The 17,510-nt window shown below is 62.7% G+C and overlaps 1 protein-coding gene across 2 annotated transcripts in view; it reads right to left on the reverse strand.

Annotated features, from left to right (window-relative positions):
* A4GALT (alpha 1,4-galactosyltransferase (P1PK blood group)) overlaps positions 1-14,470 on the reverse strand; it is a 28,613-nt gene extending 14,143 nt beyond the window's left edge. The window contains exon 1 of one of the 2 annotated variants that reach the window (XM_084878166.1): positions 14,417-14,470. The gene's annotated coding sequence lies outside the window, so the exon portion shown is untranslated. The remainder of the gene's footprint in view (positions 1-14,416) is intronic. The other variant, XM_084878167.1, reaches the window with a different exon arrangement.
* Positions 14,471-17,510: the final 3,040 nt, after the last annotated feature.

A 17,510-nucleotide genomic window follows, 5' to 3' on the forward strand; every position in this document is an offset into this window, starting at 1 on the left:
CATAAAGTAAACATCAAGAATGAAGGAAGCATTACTAAAGATTAGAACAGAAATAAATTTGAAAAGCAGAGAAGCCTACTAAGAAATTTGGCAAAAAGCTGGCTCTCTGGGGAAAAGTCCAATAAAATATGAAAACCACCATGAACCCTAATTAAGAAAACAAGGGGGCGGGGCAGGGCGCGGACCAAGAACTGCCACCTGGGAACGCAGCCAAAACAGAACACTTCCATCATGATAGTCCTTCCCAAATAAAACTTAAAACCTGGAAAAAACCACTTCTAGACAAATATCATAAATCAAGACCTTTCCTGGAAGAGATAGATCATCTAGACAGACAGACCAACGTCCACATGGAAAGAGAATGATAAGAGCATGAAAACCGAAAGCGCCAGCCCTGCCTGCCGTGGCCGAGCTGGCTGGGCACCATTCCACCCACCAAGAGGCCGCCGGTTCTACCCCTGGTCAGGGCAGGGTGCGTGCCCGGGTTTGCAGTGTCAACCCCCAGTCAGGGGCGTGCGGGAGGCAGCTTGTTCTCTCTCTCTCTCTCTCTTTCCCTAAAAAGCACCAGAGCAAGATATTTTTATTTTTTTATATAGCTTTTATTGTTTTTTTACAGAGAGGAAGGGAGAGGGATAGAGAGTTAGAAACATTGATGAGAGAGAAACATCCATTAGTTGCCTCCTGCACACCCCCTACTGGGGATGTGCCTGCAACCAAGGTACATGCCCTTGACCGGAATCGAACCTGGGACCCTTCAGTCCACAGGCTGCTGCTCTACCTACTGAGCCAAACCAGTGAGGGCTGGAGCAAGATATTTTTAGAGAAAATTTCTAGCAAACTCTTAAGTGACAGAAACCCAATGTTTTTTAGTGTTCAACAGCAAAACATGAGAGGAAACTTCAAAAAACTTTGAAGTGTAGTCTACGGCCATACCACCCTGAACGCGCCCGATCTCATCAAAAAACTTTGAAGTGTAACAGATATGAAAACCCGAAAAAGACTTCGTAAGGTACCCTACTGCCCACTATCACTTATGAATATCTATCCAGGGGTCTTCAAACTACGGCCCGCAGGCCACATGCGGCCCGCAGAGGAGTCTGATCCGGCCCGCCAGGTTTTTTGGGCAGTGAGCGCAGCCGAGGTGTTACAGTAGGAATTAGTAGTTCATATAGTCCGGCCCTCCAGCTCTCTGAGGGACCGTGATCTGGCCCCCACTTTAAAAAGTTTGAGGACCCCTGATCTATACTAATAAAAGGGCAATATGCTAATTAGGCCAGGGGCCTTCCAGACTTCCTTCTGGACAAAGCCAGGTGGCGGGGCTGAGGCAGAGGCGGTTAGGAGTGAGCAGACCGCAGAAGGGGGGCGCTGGGGGTGAGCAGTCCAGTGGGGGGGCTGTTGGGGGCTAGCAGGTTGGCAAGGGGGGAGCAGTTGGGGGCGATCAGGCTGGCAGAGGGGCAATTGGGGGCAATCAGGCCTGCAGGCGGGGGCAGTTAGGGGTGACCAGACCAGAAGAGGGGCAGTTGGGGGTGATCAGGCCAGCAGGCAGAGTGGTTAGGGGCAATCAGGCAGGCAGGCAGGTGAACGGTTAGGAGCCATTGGTCTCAGATTGCAAGAGAGATGTCCAACTGTTAGTTTAGGCCCGATCCCACAGGGCAGTTGGACATTCCCCCAAGGGGTCCAGATTGGAGAGGGACCCCACCCCCCATGCATGAATTGATGCACTGGGCCACTAGTTATTGTAATAATCCTAAATAAAACACAGCAAATAAAATTCAGCAGCATGTTACAAGGATAAAATATCAAAACTGCCCTGGCTGGTTTGGCTCAGTGGATAGAGCATCAGCCTGCAGATTGAAGGGTCCCAGGTTTGATTCTGGTCAAGGGCACATGCAAGGGTTGGGGGCTCAATCCCCAGTAGGGGGTGTGCAGGAGGCAGCCGATCAATGATTCCCTCTCATCATGGATGTTTCTCTCTCCCTTCTTCTCTGAAATCAATAAAAATACATTAAAAAAAAGGAATGCTGAAAAGCGGACACACATACACACACACACACACACACACACTCACAAATGTAAACAAGCAGGTAGAAGCAGAAGTTGTAATGAAAGACCGACTCAGGCCAACCATCACCTCGGTACTCAGGGGTCAGCGTAACCAAAGATGTTCAAAGTCTGCGAGCCAGCGCGAGCAGCCCCCGGGAGGCACAGCCTGGGCTCCGACGAGTGGAAGACCAGCCGTGGTTTCAGGACAGATGACTTAGCCTCACAGAGATGCCCCCGTGTAAACTGTGTGTGATCCTGGAATGCGAAAACCGATCCGAGAGCTCGCACAGAAAAGCCAACAAGCAAGAAGGAAAAGCCTGAGCAGGAGGCGCCGACGAGGAAGGGCTGGCCTTTCAGGTTGCGAAACGTCCCCCACAGCTTCAGTAATTGGAACAACGTCATCCTATGAACCCAAAACCAGCGCCATCGCACAGCCGTGGGCACCGGCACAGCCGCGAGGCGCCTCCCATCGGCGCGGCAGGCGGAGCTCTGCCCACAGGGGCCGGCAATCGTTGTAGCCTGAGAGCAAGCACGTCAAACCCGTGGCCGAGAGAGATATAGAAGCAACATTTTTATAAAAATTCCATAACTTAATGTTTACTATATTCTGCTCTACATAATTGTGGATAACGAACCATGACATTCACTGATGACTGATGACTATAAGCGTGTTGCATTCATTTCCCTTACGTGCAGACGCACCATTTCTCTCCACTAATACCAGCAGCAAATATTATATGTTAGCAGCCACGTCATGAGTCCTTTTAAAAAAAAAGAAAATTGATTTCAGAGAGGAAGAGGGGCAGTTGGAGGTGAGATAGAAACATCAATGATGAGAGAGAATCATTGACTGGCTGCCTCCTGCACACCCCCTACTGGAGATCAAGTCCCCAACCCGGGCATGTGCCCTTGGCTGGAATAGAACCCAGGACCCTTCAGTCCCCAGGCCAATGCACTATCCACTGAGCAACACCAGCCAGAGCATGTCATTCGTCTTGGACTGACTTGTTTGGTATGCACAACAGGAAATATTTCGCTTTCAGAGAACAAGAAAAATAGGCTTATTTGCGTTACGCTTATTAATTTGCGAGGTTATTCAGTGCCGGGTAAGTTAATGTTCAAGAAAAAATGTTAAGCTGAAACTGGTTTGGCTCAGTGGATAGAGCACCAGCCTGCGGACTGAAGGGTCCTAGATTCGATTCCAGTCAAGGGCATGTACCTTGGTTGCGGGCACATCCCTGACAGGGGTGTGCAGGAGGCAGCTGGTCGATGTTTCTCTCTCATCGATGTTTCTAGCTCTCTATCCCTCTCCTTTCCTCTCTGTTAAAAAAATCAATAAAATATATTTAAAAGAAAAGAAAAACTGTTAATTTTTATTAAAGTGTTCCAGGATCTTATGTTAAGGGTGACTCACACGTATTTCAGCTTTAGTGCTTTTGCTGCCCACATAAACTGACACCTTGTTTGCTTAGCCCGTGTTGGCCTTTTGTGTGACAGGCTGTGCCGGAGGAAGAACACGCTGAGTTCCTTGGCGGGCAGGAGGGAGCGTGGTGGGAGGTAACGAACCAAAGACCTTGTGCATGTAAACATTCCCATGGACACGGCCGTGCGTGGGGCGGGGCCGGCCTGCGGCGGGTGGGCTAGAGGGGGCCAATGGGAAGAAAAGGGGACCTTGTAATACTCTCAGCAGTGAAGATTGAAAAATAATGAAAATGAAATTAGGAGCTCCATGATATTCCCCCCACAAAAAAGCATGCGCCACGTTCACGCCTCAGAACACGCCCCCGGACAAAGCCCCCACGAAAACCCATAAAACTGGAGCACAAACCGGTAAATCCTTTATAACCCGAGAGCTGGCAACGGCTCCTGAAATCTGCAGGAAACCCAGAAGCCGCGAAAGAAAACATGATTCAACTTGAGAAAACAAACGTCTCCCGTCCTCCCCGCAAAATGCCGGCACGGAAAGCTCCCCCGTCTGCCACACGTGACCCTGAACCCGCCAGCCAGACGGGACCTTTCTGTGAGCGGAGAAAGGCACCGGACACTCCGACAGCATCTCCCCGGGGCCGGCAATCGGCCAGGACCTGGCACCCCGCCCCGCCCCGCCCCGGGGGTCACACGGGCCGTGGACAGCTCCGGCCCCGCCCCGGGGGTCACACGGGCCGTGGACAGCTCCGGCCCCCTCGGGGGTCACACGGGCGGTGGACAGCTCCGGCCCCCTCGGGGGTCACACGGGCGGTGGACAGCTCCGGCCCCCTCGGGGGTCACACGGGCGGTGGACAGCTCCGGCCCCCTCGGGGGTCACACGGGCCGTGGACAGCTCCGGCCCCGCCCCGGGGGTCACACGGGCCGTGGACAGCTCCGGCCCCCTCGGGGGTCACACGGGTGGTGGACAGCTCCGGCCCCCTCGGGGGTCACACGGGCGGTGGACAGCTCCGGCCCCCTCGGGGGTCACACGGGTGGTGGACAGCTCCGGCCCCGCCCCGGGGGTCACACGGGCCGTGGACAGCTCCGGCCCCCTCGGGGGTCACACGGGCGGTGGACAGCTCCGGCCCCCTCGGGGGTCACACGGGCGGTGGACAGCTCCGGGGGGGGGGGCGTGAACCCCATCTAGCGAGGTTCCGGGCGGCTGCCCCGCGTCACGCCATCCTGCGGTGACCTCGGCCCGCAGAGAAGCGATGCTTGTCCAGGTCACAGACTATTTGTTTGCAACTGCACGCGATTAGCAACCACCCTCAAGGTCTTTCCTGCGGGGCTGACTACACAGGCAGCGACATGCCCGGGACACTGTCAGCGGGCAGGGCCCGAGGCTGCTTTTCCTCACGGTCCAGTCCCACGTGGCCAGCAGACCCCAGCACACACACACACACACACACACACACACGCACGCACACACGCACACACACATGCACACACGCACACACACATGCGCACACACACACACACACACACGCACGCACACGCACACGCACATCCATGCACGCACACATTTTGTCAGTCCTCACCTGAGGATATTTTCCTATTGGTTTTTAGAGAAAGTGAAAGGGAGGGAGGGAGGGAGAGAGAGAGAGAAACATTAATGTGAGAGACACATGGATTGGTTGTCTCCTGCACATGCCCGACCAGGGCCAGGGATTGAGCCTGCAACTGAGGTACGTGCCCTTGACCGGAATCGAACCCGGGACCCTTCAGTTCATGGGCCGACGCTCTACTCGCTGAGCCAAACCCACAGCTCACATACGTATTTTCTAAACGAATAAGTAAATGACCAAAGCCAGGACCAACGGTGGTCCTGACCCAGGCAGTCCCTGGGCAACTGGGAACCGTGAGCCACGTGGGCTGCAGCAGGTCACGGGCCGGTCCTGGCTCGCTGTCCGAGGCTCCAGATGGAGCCGCTGCCCGGACCCTTCATATGGAGCACCTGCGTGTCCACCGGCCCCAAGACCGTCCGCCCTCCCTGCGCTACACCCCGTTCCGCCTGCCCCCTCAGACCCTTCCCCTCCCCGAGGACGGCCCCTCCCCGGCTCACTCCGGCTCTGCTCCGAGGCTGGACTGACATCGCTGCCTGGGGGGCTGGTCCCTCTGCCTGGGGGGGCTGGTCCCTCTGCCTGGGGGGGCTGGTCCCGCTGCCTGGGGGGGGCTGGTCCCGCTGCCTGGGGGGGGCTGGTCCCGCTGCCTTGGGGGCTGGTCCCTCTGCCTGGGGGGCTGGTCCCTCTGCCTGGGGGTGGGCTGGTCCCGCTGCCTGGGGGGGCTGGTCCCTCTGCCTGGGGGGGGCTGGTCCCTCTGCCTGGGGGGGGCTGGTCCCTCTGCCTGTGGGGGGCTGGTCCCGCTGCCTGGGGGGGGCTGGTCCCGCTGCCTGGGTGGGCTGCTCGGGGTCAGCGTGACATCACCCCCCCTGAGCTTCAGGCTGAGCTCAGGGAGCAGTAGGTCACCATGAGCCCCACCCGCTTGCTCTGGACACACACACTCACACGCGCGCGTGCATGCGCGCACACGCACACGCATGCACGCACACGCGCACACACGCACACACACACGCACACACACACGCACACATGCACCGTGACCTGGCGTGCCGGGTGGCCAGTGGGGCCGCGCTCCCTGTGCCGATCCCAGAGGCGTTCCAGCAGGGAAAGCTCCAGATCAGATAAACCGTGTTTGGCCGGTGAAATGCCGGCACCTGGACATTCTGGCCTGAACCAGGAGTCCCCGCTCACTCCCCGGGGGAGCAGTCCCCAGGCTGCCTCGCCCACCGTTTACCGCAGGCATCGGAGCAAAACGGGCTGGGCAGCAGGAGGGGCCCGCCTCCATCCCAGGCACACGCACAGCACGCCAATATGGGTATTCACTAATATCTATATCTGTATCTGTATCTGTATCTATATTATTATTTTCAGAGAGGAAGGGAGAGGGAGAGATAGGAACATCGATGATGAGAATCATGGATCGGCTGCCCCCCGCACACCCCCTACTGGGCAATGAGTCTGCAACCCGGGCCTGGGCCCTGATGGGATCAAAGCAGTGACCTCCCGGTTCATAGGTAGATGCTCAACCTCTGAGCCACTCTGACCAGGTTCTTTTTAAATTTTTTTTTTTAATTTTAAACAACAATTTCTTGTTTCAGTGCTGACTGGTCTGCCCTGCAAACGGGGCGTGAGTGTCCGTGTGGCTGTCTCCCTGGCCAAGGGGGCTGTTCTTACTGTGAGCAGTTAGCCTCGCTGACTGGATCCTGCCTGAGCAAGGGGCTGCTTCTATCTGTCCCCTCCGCTGTGACCTTGGAGTCTGACCCCCCCCCCCCATTCTGAGCCTCAAGTTCTCCTCTCACCCTGAGGAGCTTGGAAGGACCATGCCGACGGACTCCTCTAGAAAGGCGTCCGGATCTGGGCTCCAGCCCGGCTCTGCCCACCTGCCAGAGGCAGCCGTCACTGGACAGTCCCTCAGGGCCACCGCCGGGCCAGGCCCAGAGCAGACAGGACGGCCAGAGGGACGCACGCAGGGGCAGAGCATCCTTGCTCGCCCTGACATAAAACCTCATCCCGGAAAGAAACTGCCCACGCCCTCAGCCTCACCCCCACGCCTCCGTCGTCCGTGCAGCCCATGCTTGAGCACCTACTACGTGCCGGCCCCACGCCCGGGCTGGGAAACACCCAGCGGTGAGCACGTCCGACAGAGGCTTCGGCTGCGTCCGCGGGGCTGACGTGGTGGTGGGAGAACAGGAACAAGAGAGAAATATCTCAGGTGGTGAGACGTGCTACGGAGAAGAAGGCAGCAGGGAACTGGGCGGGGAGGATGTGGGGGGCAGAGGGGATTCTCTCTGAAAAGCTGACATTTGTGCAGACCTCGGGGTGCCTGAGGGAGAGTCCGGGGAGGGAACGGTGAGTGCAGAGGCCCTGGGGCCATGCCCGGAGGGTGCTGGTGGAGCAGGGTGAGCAGGGTGAGCAGGGCAGGGAGGGGGTACAGGAGAGGAGGCAGAGGTACCGGGAGGGGGGCCTGGGGCACTGGGACCATGGGAAGGACTTGTCTCTCTGGTTGGGAGGAGGTGCCGCGGGGAGACCCTGAGGAGGGGAGGTTATGGGTGACTTAGACCTCAGAGCTCTCTCCTGCTTGGCTGCGTCTGAGACCGGACCACAGAGGACAGGTGGCAACAAGAAAGCGGCCAGAGGCCCCTGTGACAAACCAGAGGACAGCGAGTGCAGGGGGGGTCAGGGGGGCCCTCTGGTCACACAGATCCCCCCACTCTCCCTCTCGCCAGCCCACGGCCCCAGCGCACACTCCCCGGCCCAGGTCTCTCTCTGTCTGTCTGGGGGCCCACCACCCCAGCGGCCCCTCTGGCTCCTGCCTCAGCCCACAGCGCTGAGGCCCGTGGCCACTTCCCCCGGGCCCCCAGCTCCCAGACCAGCCACGCTGACCTCTGCTTCACTGCTCAGACCACCAGGCTCTGAGAATTGCAGGTTTTTTCAATAAGCTCTTTCCTCTTCCCCAAATACCCCTCCTCAACCCCCCGCCCCTGACAGGACCGTCCAACCACAGTCCAGAGGGAGAGCTTGCCGTCTGCCAAGAACAAAGCACGTGGCAGGCAACCTGGCCAGCCACACCGCCACCACTGCAGTCCCATTTTACAGAGAGGAAGACCGAGGTGCACAGAGGAAAGGGGCCTTCCCAGCCACGTGGCTAGTCTGAGAGGAGGGTGTGTCTGCTCCCAAGTCTCAGGCCCTCCCCTTCTCTCCTGACCTGTGTGAGCAGAGCAGCCACCTCCAGGAAGCCACCTGGATTGCGGCACAGCTCCCACCAAGGCTGTGGCCTGGGGCCTGTGCTGTACACGGTAAGGGAGGAGCATGTGGCTCCTTCAAACTGAGTGTGATCCCTGGCCGGTTCGGCTCAGTGGATAGAGCAGCAGCCTGCGGACCAGAGGGTCCCAGGTTTGATTCTGGTCAAGGGCACATGCCCGACCCCCAGTAGGGGGCGTGCAGGAGGCAGCTTATTGATGATTCACTCTTCATTGATGTTCCTATCTCTCCCTTCCCTTCCTCTCTGAGTTCAATAAAAATATATATTTTTAAAAATGGGTGGGTGAGTGAGCAGCACGCCCCCATGCCCTGGGCCTCACCCACAGCCCTGACCTGTGGTCGGCAAACCGCGGCTCGCAAGCCACCTGCGGCTCTTTGGCCCCGGGCGTGGTCTAAGGCCACTTCTTCAAAACGGACCTGCCCAGGCCGAAAGCCGGCTCCCGCGCATGTTTCCATCGCACTGTACGTGCGCCCGCACGCGGCATTTTGTGGAAGAGCCACACTCAAGGGGCCGAAGAGCCGCATGTGGCTCGCGAGCCGTGGTTTGCCGACCCCTGGCCTAGCCCATGGCGGAGCCTCGGAGCCGCGGGGGCGGGCCCCGAGGGGATGGCCGGTGACCCGGCCTCGGTGAACGGACCGTCAGTGACGCCGAGCTGGGGAGGGCCTGGCACGGGGCACCCCATGCCCGAGCGACGGGGGGAAGGAAACCCGCCGGAGCCCTCAGTGCCCGACAGCGATGGTGGAACATCGCTCCTCCGGCTCAGGCCACCGGCTTCGGGGAATTCTTCGCGCCGGCCCCCCTCCCGCACCCCTCCCTCTGCCCGTTTGCCGAAAACCCACCAAAATGTCACGGGGGTTTCCTCCCGGCTGTTCGCACATGTGAGCACACGCCTTAGCCTCAGCGGGCTGCCCGTGCCAGCCTTACAGAAGGGGCGTGCGTGTGGGGTGGGGGCGGGCACTACCCCGAGGGGCACCTCCCGCTCCGTCTTCATCTCGAAGGCCCAGGAGCCACTGAGGCCGGAGGGAGGGCTGTGACAGCCCGTCTTCCTGGGGCCCTGGCTTTCCGGCGCCTGACCCGGACCCGGAGCCGCGCTCACCCAGCGCCCACACGGGAGACCCACACAAGGCGATCGGTACACGTCCGTTCTACACCTGGATCGTGTTTCGTTTATTTATTTTTTAAAAATACATTTTATTGATTTTTTACAGAGAGGAAGGGAGAGGGATAAAGAGCTAGAAACATCGATGAGAGAGAAACATGGACCAGCTGCCTCCTGCCCGCCCCCCACTGGGGATGTGCCAGCAACCAGGTACGTGCCCTTGACCGGGATCGAACCCGGGACCCTTCAGTCCGCAGGCTGATGCTCTAGCCACTGAGCCAAACAGGTGAGGGTGGTGAATGTTTTTTAAAAAGGTGCTGGTGCCCTCGCCGCTGTGGCTCCGTGGACAGCGCGTCGGCCGGGGACTGAGGCACTGGGTTGAGTGCGGCCCAGGGGCAGGCTCCGCCCGGCCGGGCTCATGCAGGCCACCAGCCGTGTTTCCGGGCAGGCCCGGCCTCACATCGCCTCCGCCCATCTCAACGGCAGGAAACGTGCGGCCGCCGGGCGTTTGCGGCCGACACCGTGGTGCGCACCTCGGCCACGTCCGCCCTCGCGCCTCTTCCCCAGGAGCTCCGCGCACAGGGCCTTCAGGGTTTAGAGGCCGGTCCGAGCCAGGAGGCCTTAGCAAGCCACGTCCTCTCCCGTGGGGGGCCTCGTCCTCTCACCCGGTGGGAGGCAGGTGGCTGAGTTCTCTCTCTCTCTCCCTCCCTCTCTCACACACATGCACGCACACACATGCACACATGCACACACACTGCGCACACACAGAAAGCCCCCGGAGGCGTGGGGCTATGTGACCCAACAACGCCGTGTTCCCTAAGGGCTCCCCGCCGCACTGGTCACCGCCGTTTCCCTGCACCAAAGCTCTCAATGGGCCCGACCGGCCCCGGAAACCGAGGTGCCGCTGGGACTCAAACCCCTTTGCCAGGGCAGGGGGTCTGCCTGTGACCCCGCCTGGGTCACCAGGGACCGCACCGGGGAGGGCCCGAGGGGCCTCGTGACAAAGAAGGGCACTTACCCGAGTCCCCGCTTTCTCACCTCTAACTCGGGAACCGCAGCACAGGGCGGCGGGGTGTGGGTGTGTGTTTGTGTGTGTATGTATGTGTGTGTGTCTGTGTGTGTGTCTGTGAGTGTGTGTGTGTCTGTGTCCGTGTGTGTCTATGTGTGTCTCAGTGTGTGCGCGCGTGTGCGTATGCGTGTGTGTGAGTGTGTGTGTGTGTGTCTGTACGTGTGTGTCTCTCTGTGTGTGTGTCACTGTGTGTGTGTGAGAGTGTGTGTGTGTGTGTGTGTGTGTGTGTGTGAGCCAGGCCAGGTGAGGAAGTGGGGTGTCCGGGCCTCGCTGGGGCTCAGGGCGGGAGGCCTCCCTCCCCCCGGGGTTGCCTGGAGACCGTGGGAGGGAGCGACCTGGGGTGGGGGCCCTCTCCCCGCTGTGTCCACACCAGGCCAGTGGCTCCTGCTCTTTCGAAGCCAGCGGCTCCCAGACTGAGACAGCTTCCTGTCTGACCCGGGCCTGTCCCCGGCTCCGTGTTGGCCGGCTCGGACGGCACAGGAGGGGCGTGCGGAGAGGGCCGTGCGGCTCTGGAGCCACTGGCGGGGAGAGCGGGCGCCGGAGGGTGTGCGGGCGCCTGCCTGGGGAGGAAGGGGGCTCTCCCAGTCCCGGGGTCCCCTCGGCTCTGCCGGAAGCCCTGCACCCGGGGGGCCGTCAGAAAGAAGACAAGGCCGGAGGAGGGGAAGGGACAGGCTCGCCAGCTGCAGGCAGGGAAGGCGGGTGCGCGTCCCATAGCCACAGGCATGGAGGCCGGAGGAAGGTTCTCAAGGGCGCCAGCCCTGCCACTCACCAGCTGCCTGGCCCTGAACCAGGGCTCCCCCCCCCCCCCCCGAATCTGTCAAAGGGGCCGTAACACCTGCTGCTTCCCAGGGAGCAGGGAGGGCTCAGGGGACTGGGCCAGCAGACAGCACAGGGAGCTGGGACTCGGTTCCAGAAGCCTCTCTGACGCTTTCCGCCTCCTCTCCAGGAAGATCAAAGCCATCTCATAAGGGTCCTCCAGCCCCCCATTCACAAGGTGCCCTCCTAGTCCCGCCTCCTGTCCTCACCAGCTCAGGTCCCTCCAGACCGGGGCCAGCCCCTCCCCCCTCCCCCCTCCCCGCACCGCCTGGGCCCTCGGTCTGTGCACCTGCCCTCCTCCTCAGCAGACCCCTCAGGCCCTTGCCCCTCACACACCAGTGTCTCCTTTGTCACACAGCACACACCCAGATCACGTAAACCAAAGGCGAAACTGCTCCTTAAGCACGCAGCCGCCGCACAGTAAAAGCTAAACCACACCCTGGGGGAGCTGTGGGCCGGGGAGACAGAGGCAAGGACCTCGCTGACCACCCCAGCGAGGGGACAGGGACCCCCCGAGACAGGGTCCTGCGTTCCCAGAACTCCGTCCCTAGGAAGTGACGAGACGCACTCCGGCCCGAAGTGCGGCCTCCGGAGAGCCAGCGGCTCCAGCAGCCCTCCCAGGGCCTCCCGGGCCGGGGCCGCACAGCCAGCAGCCTGAGCACTCGGCACCGCAGTGCCAGCACCGACCTGAAAGCGCCACCCCGGCGGCCGTTAGCTGGACAGGGTGTAACGACAGGGAAGTGTTGGAAGATACAGCCCTGTTGAGAGGTGAGGAGTTTGAAACATCTATAGAGTTTGAAACATCTATAGATGTCAAAAAGTGTCCGGCAAAGGGGCGCATTGTAACCATCCTTCCCTCTGAGGGATGCAAACAGGCAGCGTGTCTTCCTGCTGCTTCTGCTTCATTCCTTCCAGCACACAGGATGGCTGGGCGGGCACCCCGGGCGCACACGGGTGGGGAGGAAGTGCATTCCAGACACAGGGCAGAGCTCCGGACAGGTCCCAGGAGGACAGGTCCCAGGAGGACAGGTCCCAGGAGGACAGGTCCCAGGAGGACAGGTCCCAGGAGGACAGGTCCCAGGCGCAGCCCACCCCGCCCCGCCCGCCCGCCCGCAGGAGACAGAACCGGAGGGGCAGCAGCTGGGGGTGGGGTGGGGCTTTTTCACATCTCAAGCTTCCTTTTTAAAAGAATATATTTTTATTAGTTTCAGAGAGGAAGGGAGGAGAGGGAGAAAAGGGGGGGGACATCAGTATTGAGAGAGAATCACTGATCGGCTTCCTCCTGCACACTTCCTACTGGGGATACAACCTGCACCTGGGCATGTGCCCTCGACCAGAATCGAACCCGGGGCCTTCTAGTCTGCAGGCCGACCGCTGAGCCAAACCGGCTGGGGCCATGTTTCCGTCCCTTCTCCCGGTCTGGCGGCCAATGTCCCAGGCAGCCACCTCCTCTCGCCCCGACAGGTCCCAGCACAGACCCGGGAGGCGGGGGCACTTACATCCTCTGAGGCCTGGGCGCCTGGGGCAGGGCTGCCAGGCAGGGCTGGTGTGGGGATGTGGGTCCCGACCTCCTGATGTTGCAAGTCACGTGAGAGACTCTGCACGCAGACCCTGCCACACAAGGGGCTGGTCCCTCACACACTCATCCGGCTCAGCCCCGCAACCCAGGCAGCTACCCGTGTTTCCCCAAAATAAGACATCCTCCGAAAATAAGACCCAGCGCATGAAAACATAAGACATCCCCTGAAAATAAGACCTAGCGCAACTTTGGGAGAAAAATTAATATAAGACACTGTCTTATTTTCGGGGAGACAGGGTAGAAGGCTTCAAAACAAAACATGTTTCTAATAAGATTCACTGGGGCCCTAGCTGGTTTGGCTCAGCGGACAGAGCGTCAGCCTGTGGACTGAAGGGTCCCGGGTTCGATCCCAATCAAGGGCACGTGCCTGAGTTGGGGGTTCCATCCCCAGTAGGGGGCATGCAGGAGGCAGCCAATCAGTGGTTCTCTCTCATCATGGATGTTTCTGACTCTCCCTCTCCATTTTTCTCTGAAATCAATAAAAACATATTTAAAAAGAAAAGAAGAAGTTTCGTTTGGGAGTTTGTCCTCTGACACAGACAAGCAGGGCAGGCGCCTGGCTCGGGAGGACAGAACAGCAGCGAGGGCTCCCTCGGACCCGCCCTTTCTTCCCTTTGTGTTGGGGCCTGACGGGGCTCCCTTTTTTTTGGGGGGGGGGGTCTCAGCAGTGGGAACCCCGAGTGCAGGCGTGAGCGCGGAGGGTGCAGGCCTGGCCAGCCTGGGCCCTGCTCCAGCAGCTGGCCGGGTGCTCCCCCTTAGGGAGGAGGGGAGCAGAGGGAGCCTGGGGCAGCTGGAGAGCCAGGGCCACCCAGGTGGTGCTCCAGGCGGTGGTGGTGAGGGTGAGGCCCTGGGTGCCTGCGGGGGCCACCCCTCGGGGTCTGGGGAGGGGGGAGGCGAGGAGAGTCCCCCTGGGAGCGGTGGGCGCCAGGGAGGTGGCTTTAACCCTCTTGGGGCCAGAGGCTCACTGAGGCTGGCAAGGCGGCGGGAGTGCCACCCCAGGGGTCAGAAGGGGAAACTGAGGCCAGGCCCTCCCCAGCAGTGAGGAGGGGGGCGCCCCGCGCACACCCAGCGCCAGTCCCTGGACCTCCCTCCGGAGGCCGGAGCGGGAGAAGCGGCCCGGAGAAGGGTCCTCGCGGTCCGGGTGGAGGCAGCGCCCAGGCCTGACTCCCGGCGTCCAGCGGCCCCCGGGCCGGCGCCCACCCGGAGGCCGTCCTCCCAGCACCTCCGCCCCGGGGGCCGCTCCCGCCGCACGGGGGTCGGGCCTCCCGCGCCCCAGACCCCGGCCCCCCCCCCCCCGCCCTGCTCCCGCCGCGGTCCGCCGTGGGGCCGCTGGGGGGGGGGGCTCCCAGAAGGGCTGGGCTCCGGCCCCGCCAGCCGCGCTGAACTCGGGGCGCAGCGGGGGGCGCCCCCCGGGTCCCCCGGAGCAGGTGGCCGGCGGCGGCCGAGCCCTCGGTCCCTCCCCGCCGGGCCGGGCGCACCCAGGCGGCCCGGACCCCGGACGCTCCCCGCGCGGCCCCCGTACCTCCGGCTCCCGCGGCGGCAGGACTGCGAGCCCCGCCCGCGGCCCGAGCGGAGCCGGAGCCCGAGCCGGAGCCGAGCCCGCCCCGCCCGGGGCGTGGTCAGCGCCGCCCCCGCCGGGGCTGGACGGCCGGCCCGCGGGCAGCGGCGGGCGCTCCGGCTCCGGCTCCGGGTGTGAGCCTCTCCCGCTCCACCGGCGGGAGCACGGAGGACGGCGTGCGGCCGGAGGGGCCGTGTCCGTGGCGGAGGCCGGGCCGCCTGGCACCTCCGCCCGGGGTGCGACCTGACCACCGGACCCCGCCCGCGCCCCCGGCCGCCCGGTCCTTCCGCTCCCGCTCCTCCCGCCCCTCCTCCGGCCGCGGAGACACGGACACGCCGTCGCCGTCCCCGCCCCAGGGCGGCCTGGTACTGGGGGCCCCGGGATCGCCCTTTGGCTGAATGAACCGAAGAGAATCCCCCGGACCCGGCCGGCCTCCCCGCGGCTCCTCCCGGCCGGCGTCCTGCCCCTGCCCGGCACTCCCCGCCCTCCACCTGCTCCCTCTCCCACCCTAAAGCCAAAACCGAGAGACTGACCCCTCTTCCCGCCCCTCCGCCCTCCGCCAGCTACCGCGGCCTCGCTGTCTCCTTTAAAGAAAAGTTTTTATTGATTCCAGAGAGAGGAAGAGAAACATCCATGCTGAGAATCCCTGATGGCCGCCTCCCGCCCGCCCCGTCCTGGGGTCGGAGCCTGCAATCCCCGGGCCTGTGTCCGGACCAGGAATCTAACCCTGACCTGCGGGTTCCTAGATGGCGGCCCAGCCCCGGGCCACGGCGCCTTCTCCTTTCCTTCTGGCAGAGTCCTGCCGGAGGGGCTCTCCGCCCGCCTGAGGCCCTCTCCTCCACCGGCCTGCATCCCCCCATCCAGCTCTGTCCACGGCCCCCTTCTCCACCAAACCGCCCTCTGCCCCAGCGGCGGCCACTGGCTACGGACACCTCCAGGGACCTGCCACGGGAGCATCTTCCTCTGAGGCTTCAGACACACGGGCCCTCCTCCTCCTCCTCCTCCTCCTCCTCCTCCTCCTCCTCCTCCTCCTCCTCCTCCCCTCCTCCTCCCCTCCTTCTCCCCTCCTCCTCCCTGGCTCCACGGTGGGCCCTCCCCTTCGAGCGCCCCCCCCCATGCTGTCGGAGGTCCCCCGCTTTGGAGATGTGACCAGGAGATGCCACGCGTGGCCGGCAGCCACACCCCTCACTCCCCCGTCCAAGCCTCAGACCCTCCCCCGGCCGAGTGCAGGCAGCGCTCTCGCGGGCAATCCTGCCTCTCCCGCGCCCCTGCCCCGTCCACATGGCACCAACGGGGGCGTGTGGGCCCAGGTCAGGTCCCTGCCCTCCGCCGCCCCAGCCCCACCGGCCGCTCCTCCTGGAGCACAGAGCTCCGATGCCTCCGACCGCATCCCTTCCTTCTCCTCCCGACCGCCCGACCGCCCGGCCGCCCGGCCGCACGGGCCTCCTCCCGCCGCCGGCTCCGCTCAGCTCTCAGCCCCTCCGGGCTCGCCCCGGCGCCCCGGCCTGGACAGCCCTGCCAGACCCAGAGGGAGGGCTCCCTCCCGCCCGCCCTCACCTCCTCCAGGCGCAGGCGTCCATGTCAGCGCCTCTGGTCGCCCCATTTCAACCCGGACACACGCTCCCTGCACTCCCCCGGCCTGCCTTCCCTCCGGGCCTTCCCTCACCCCCTCCCCACACCCATCGCCCCCACGACTGCTCTCCCTCCCCCACACCCATCGCCCCTCCACACACACACATCGCCCCGCCCCACACACCCATCGCCCCTCCCACACACCCCTTCCCCTCCCACACACCCATCACCCCTCCCACACACCCATCGCCCCTCCCCACACACCCATCGCCCCTCCCACACACCCATCGCCCCTCCCACACACCCATCGCCCCTCCCCACACACCCATCGCCCCTCCCACACACCCATCGCCCCTCCCCACACACCCCTCCCCCCTCCCCACACACCCATCGCCCCTCCCACACACCCATCGCCCCCTCCCACACACCCCTCCCCCTCCCACACACCCATCGCCCCTCCCACAAACCCATCACCCCCTCCCACACACCCCTCCCCCTCCCACACACCCATCGCCCCTCCCACAAACCCATCACCCCCTCCCACACACCCCTCCCCCTCCCACACACCCATCGCCCCCTCCCACACACCCCTTCCCCTCCCACACACCCATCGCCCCTCCCACACACCCATCGCCCCTCCCACACACCCCTCCCCCTCCCACACACCCCTCCCCCTCCCACACACCCATCGCCCCCTCCCACACACCCCTTCCCCTCCCACACACCCATCGCCCCTCCCACACACCCATCACCCCTCCCCATACACCCATCGCCCCTCCCACACACCCATCGCCCCTCCCACACACCCATCGCCCCTCCCACACACCCCTCCCCCTCCCACACACCCCTCCCCCCTCCCCCACACCCATCGCCCCCACGACTGCTCCACGGCTCGGCCACGCATGTATCCTCTCGCCTGTCTCCCGCGCTGGCCTGTGAGCCCGAGGGGCAGGGGCCCGCGGCGTGCTCCCTGCGGGGACTCCTCCCGGAACAGGGTCTGGAGCGGAGCGGCGGCTCCAGCAAACACGTGAGGCAGAATAAACCGAACAAACTGCGCTTTGGCGGAGCTCACGGGGCCTTTGCCTTACGGCGGCTTTTTCGTTCCATGAACGTGTTTGAAAAGGGAGCTTTGCCTTACTGCCCCCGGGAGCACCCCGGCCACGACGCCTGCGTAGAAGGCCACAGAGAGATGACACCACGGCGCCGCGCCGCTCGGTGGCGGAGGGTCACCTACCGTGGGGCCTTTCACGTCCCGCGTGGCTCAGGGACCGGGCTCTGGAGGAGGCCGCACACACATGAGAGTCCAGAAAAGCATTAACTTGGGAGCTGGGGGTCAGAGAGGACTCCACCCGCTCTGGCCGGGCAATCCCTTCTATGAAGATTGTGGGATACACCCATATCCCTGAGGCAGGCGATGCCAATAATAGCCAATCAGCAAGGACCGACGTAAAACTGACAGGTGGAGGCTGCTCCAGCTGCCCAGTCT

The sequence above is a fragment of the Pipistrellus hanaki genome (assembly GCF_964339955.1).
Source record: "Pipistrellus hanaki genome assembly, chromosome: 3".
NCBI lineage: Eukaryota > Metazoa > Chordata > Mammalia > Chiroptera > Vespertilionidae > Pipistrellus > Pipistrellus hanaki.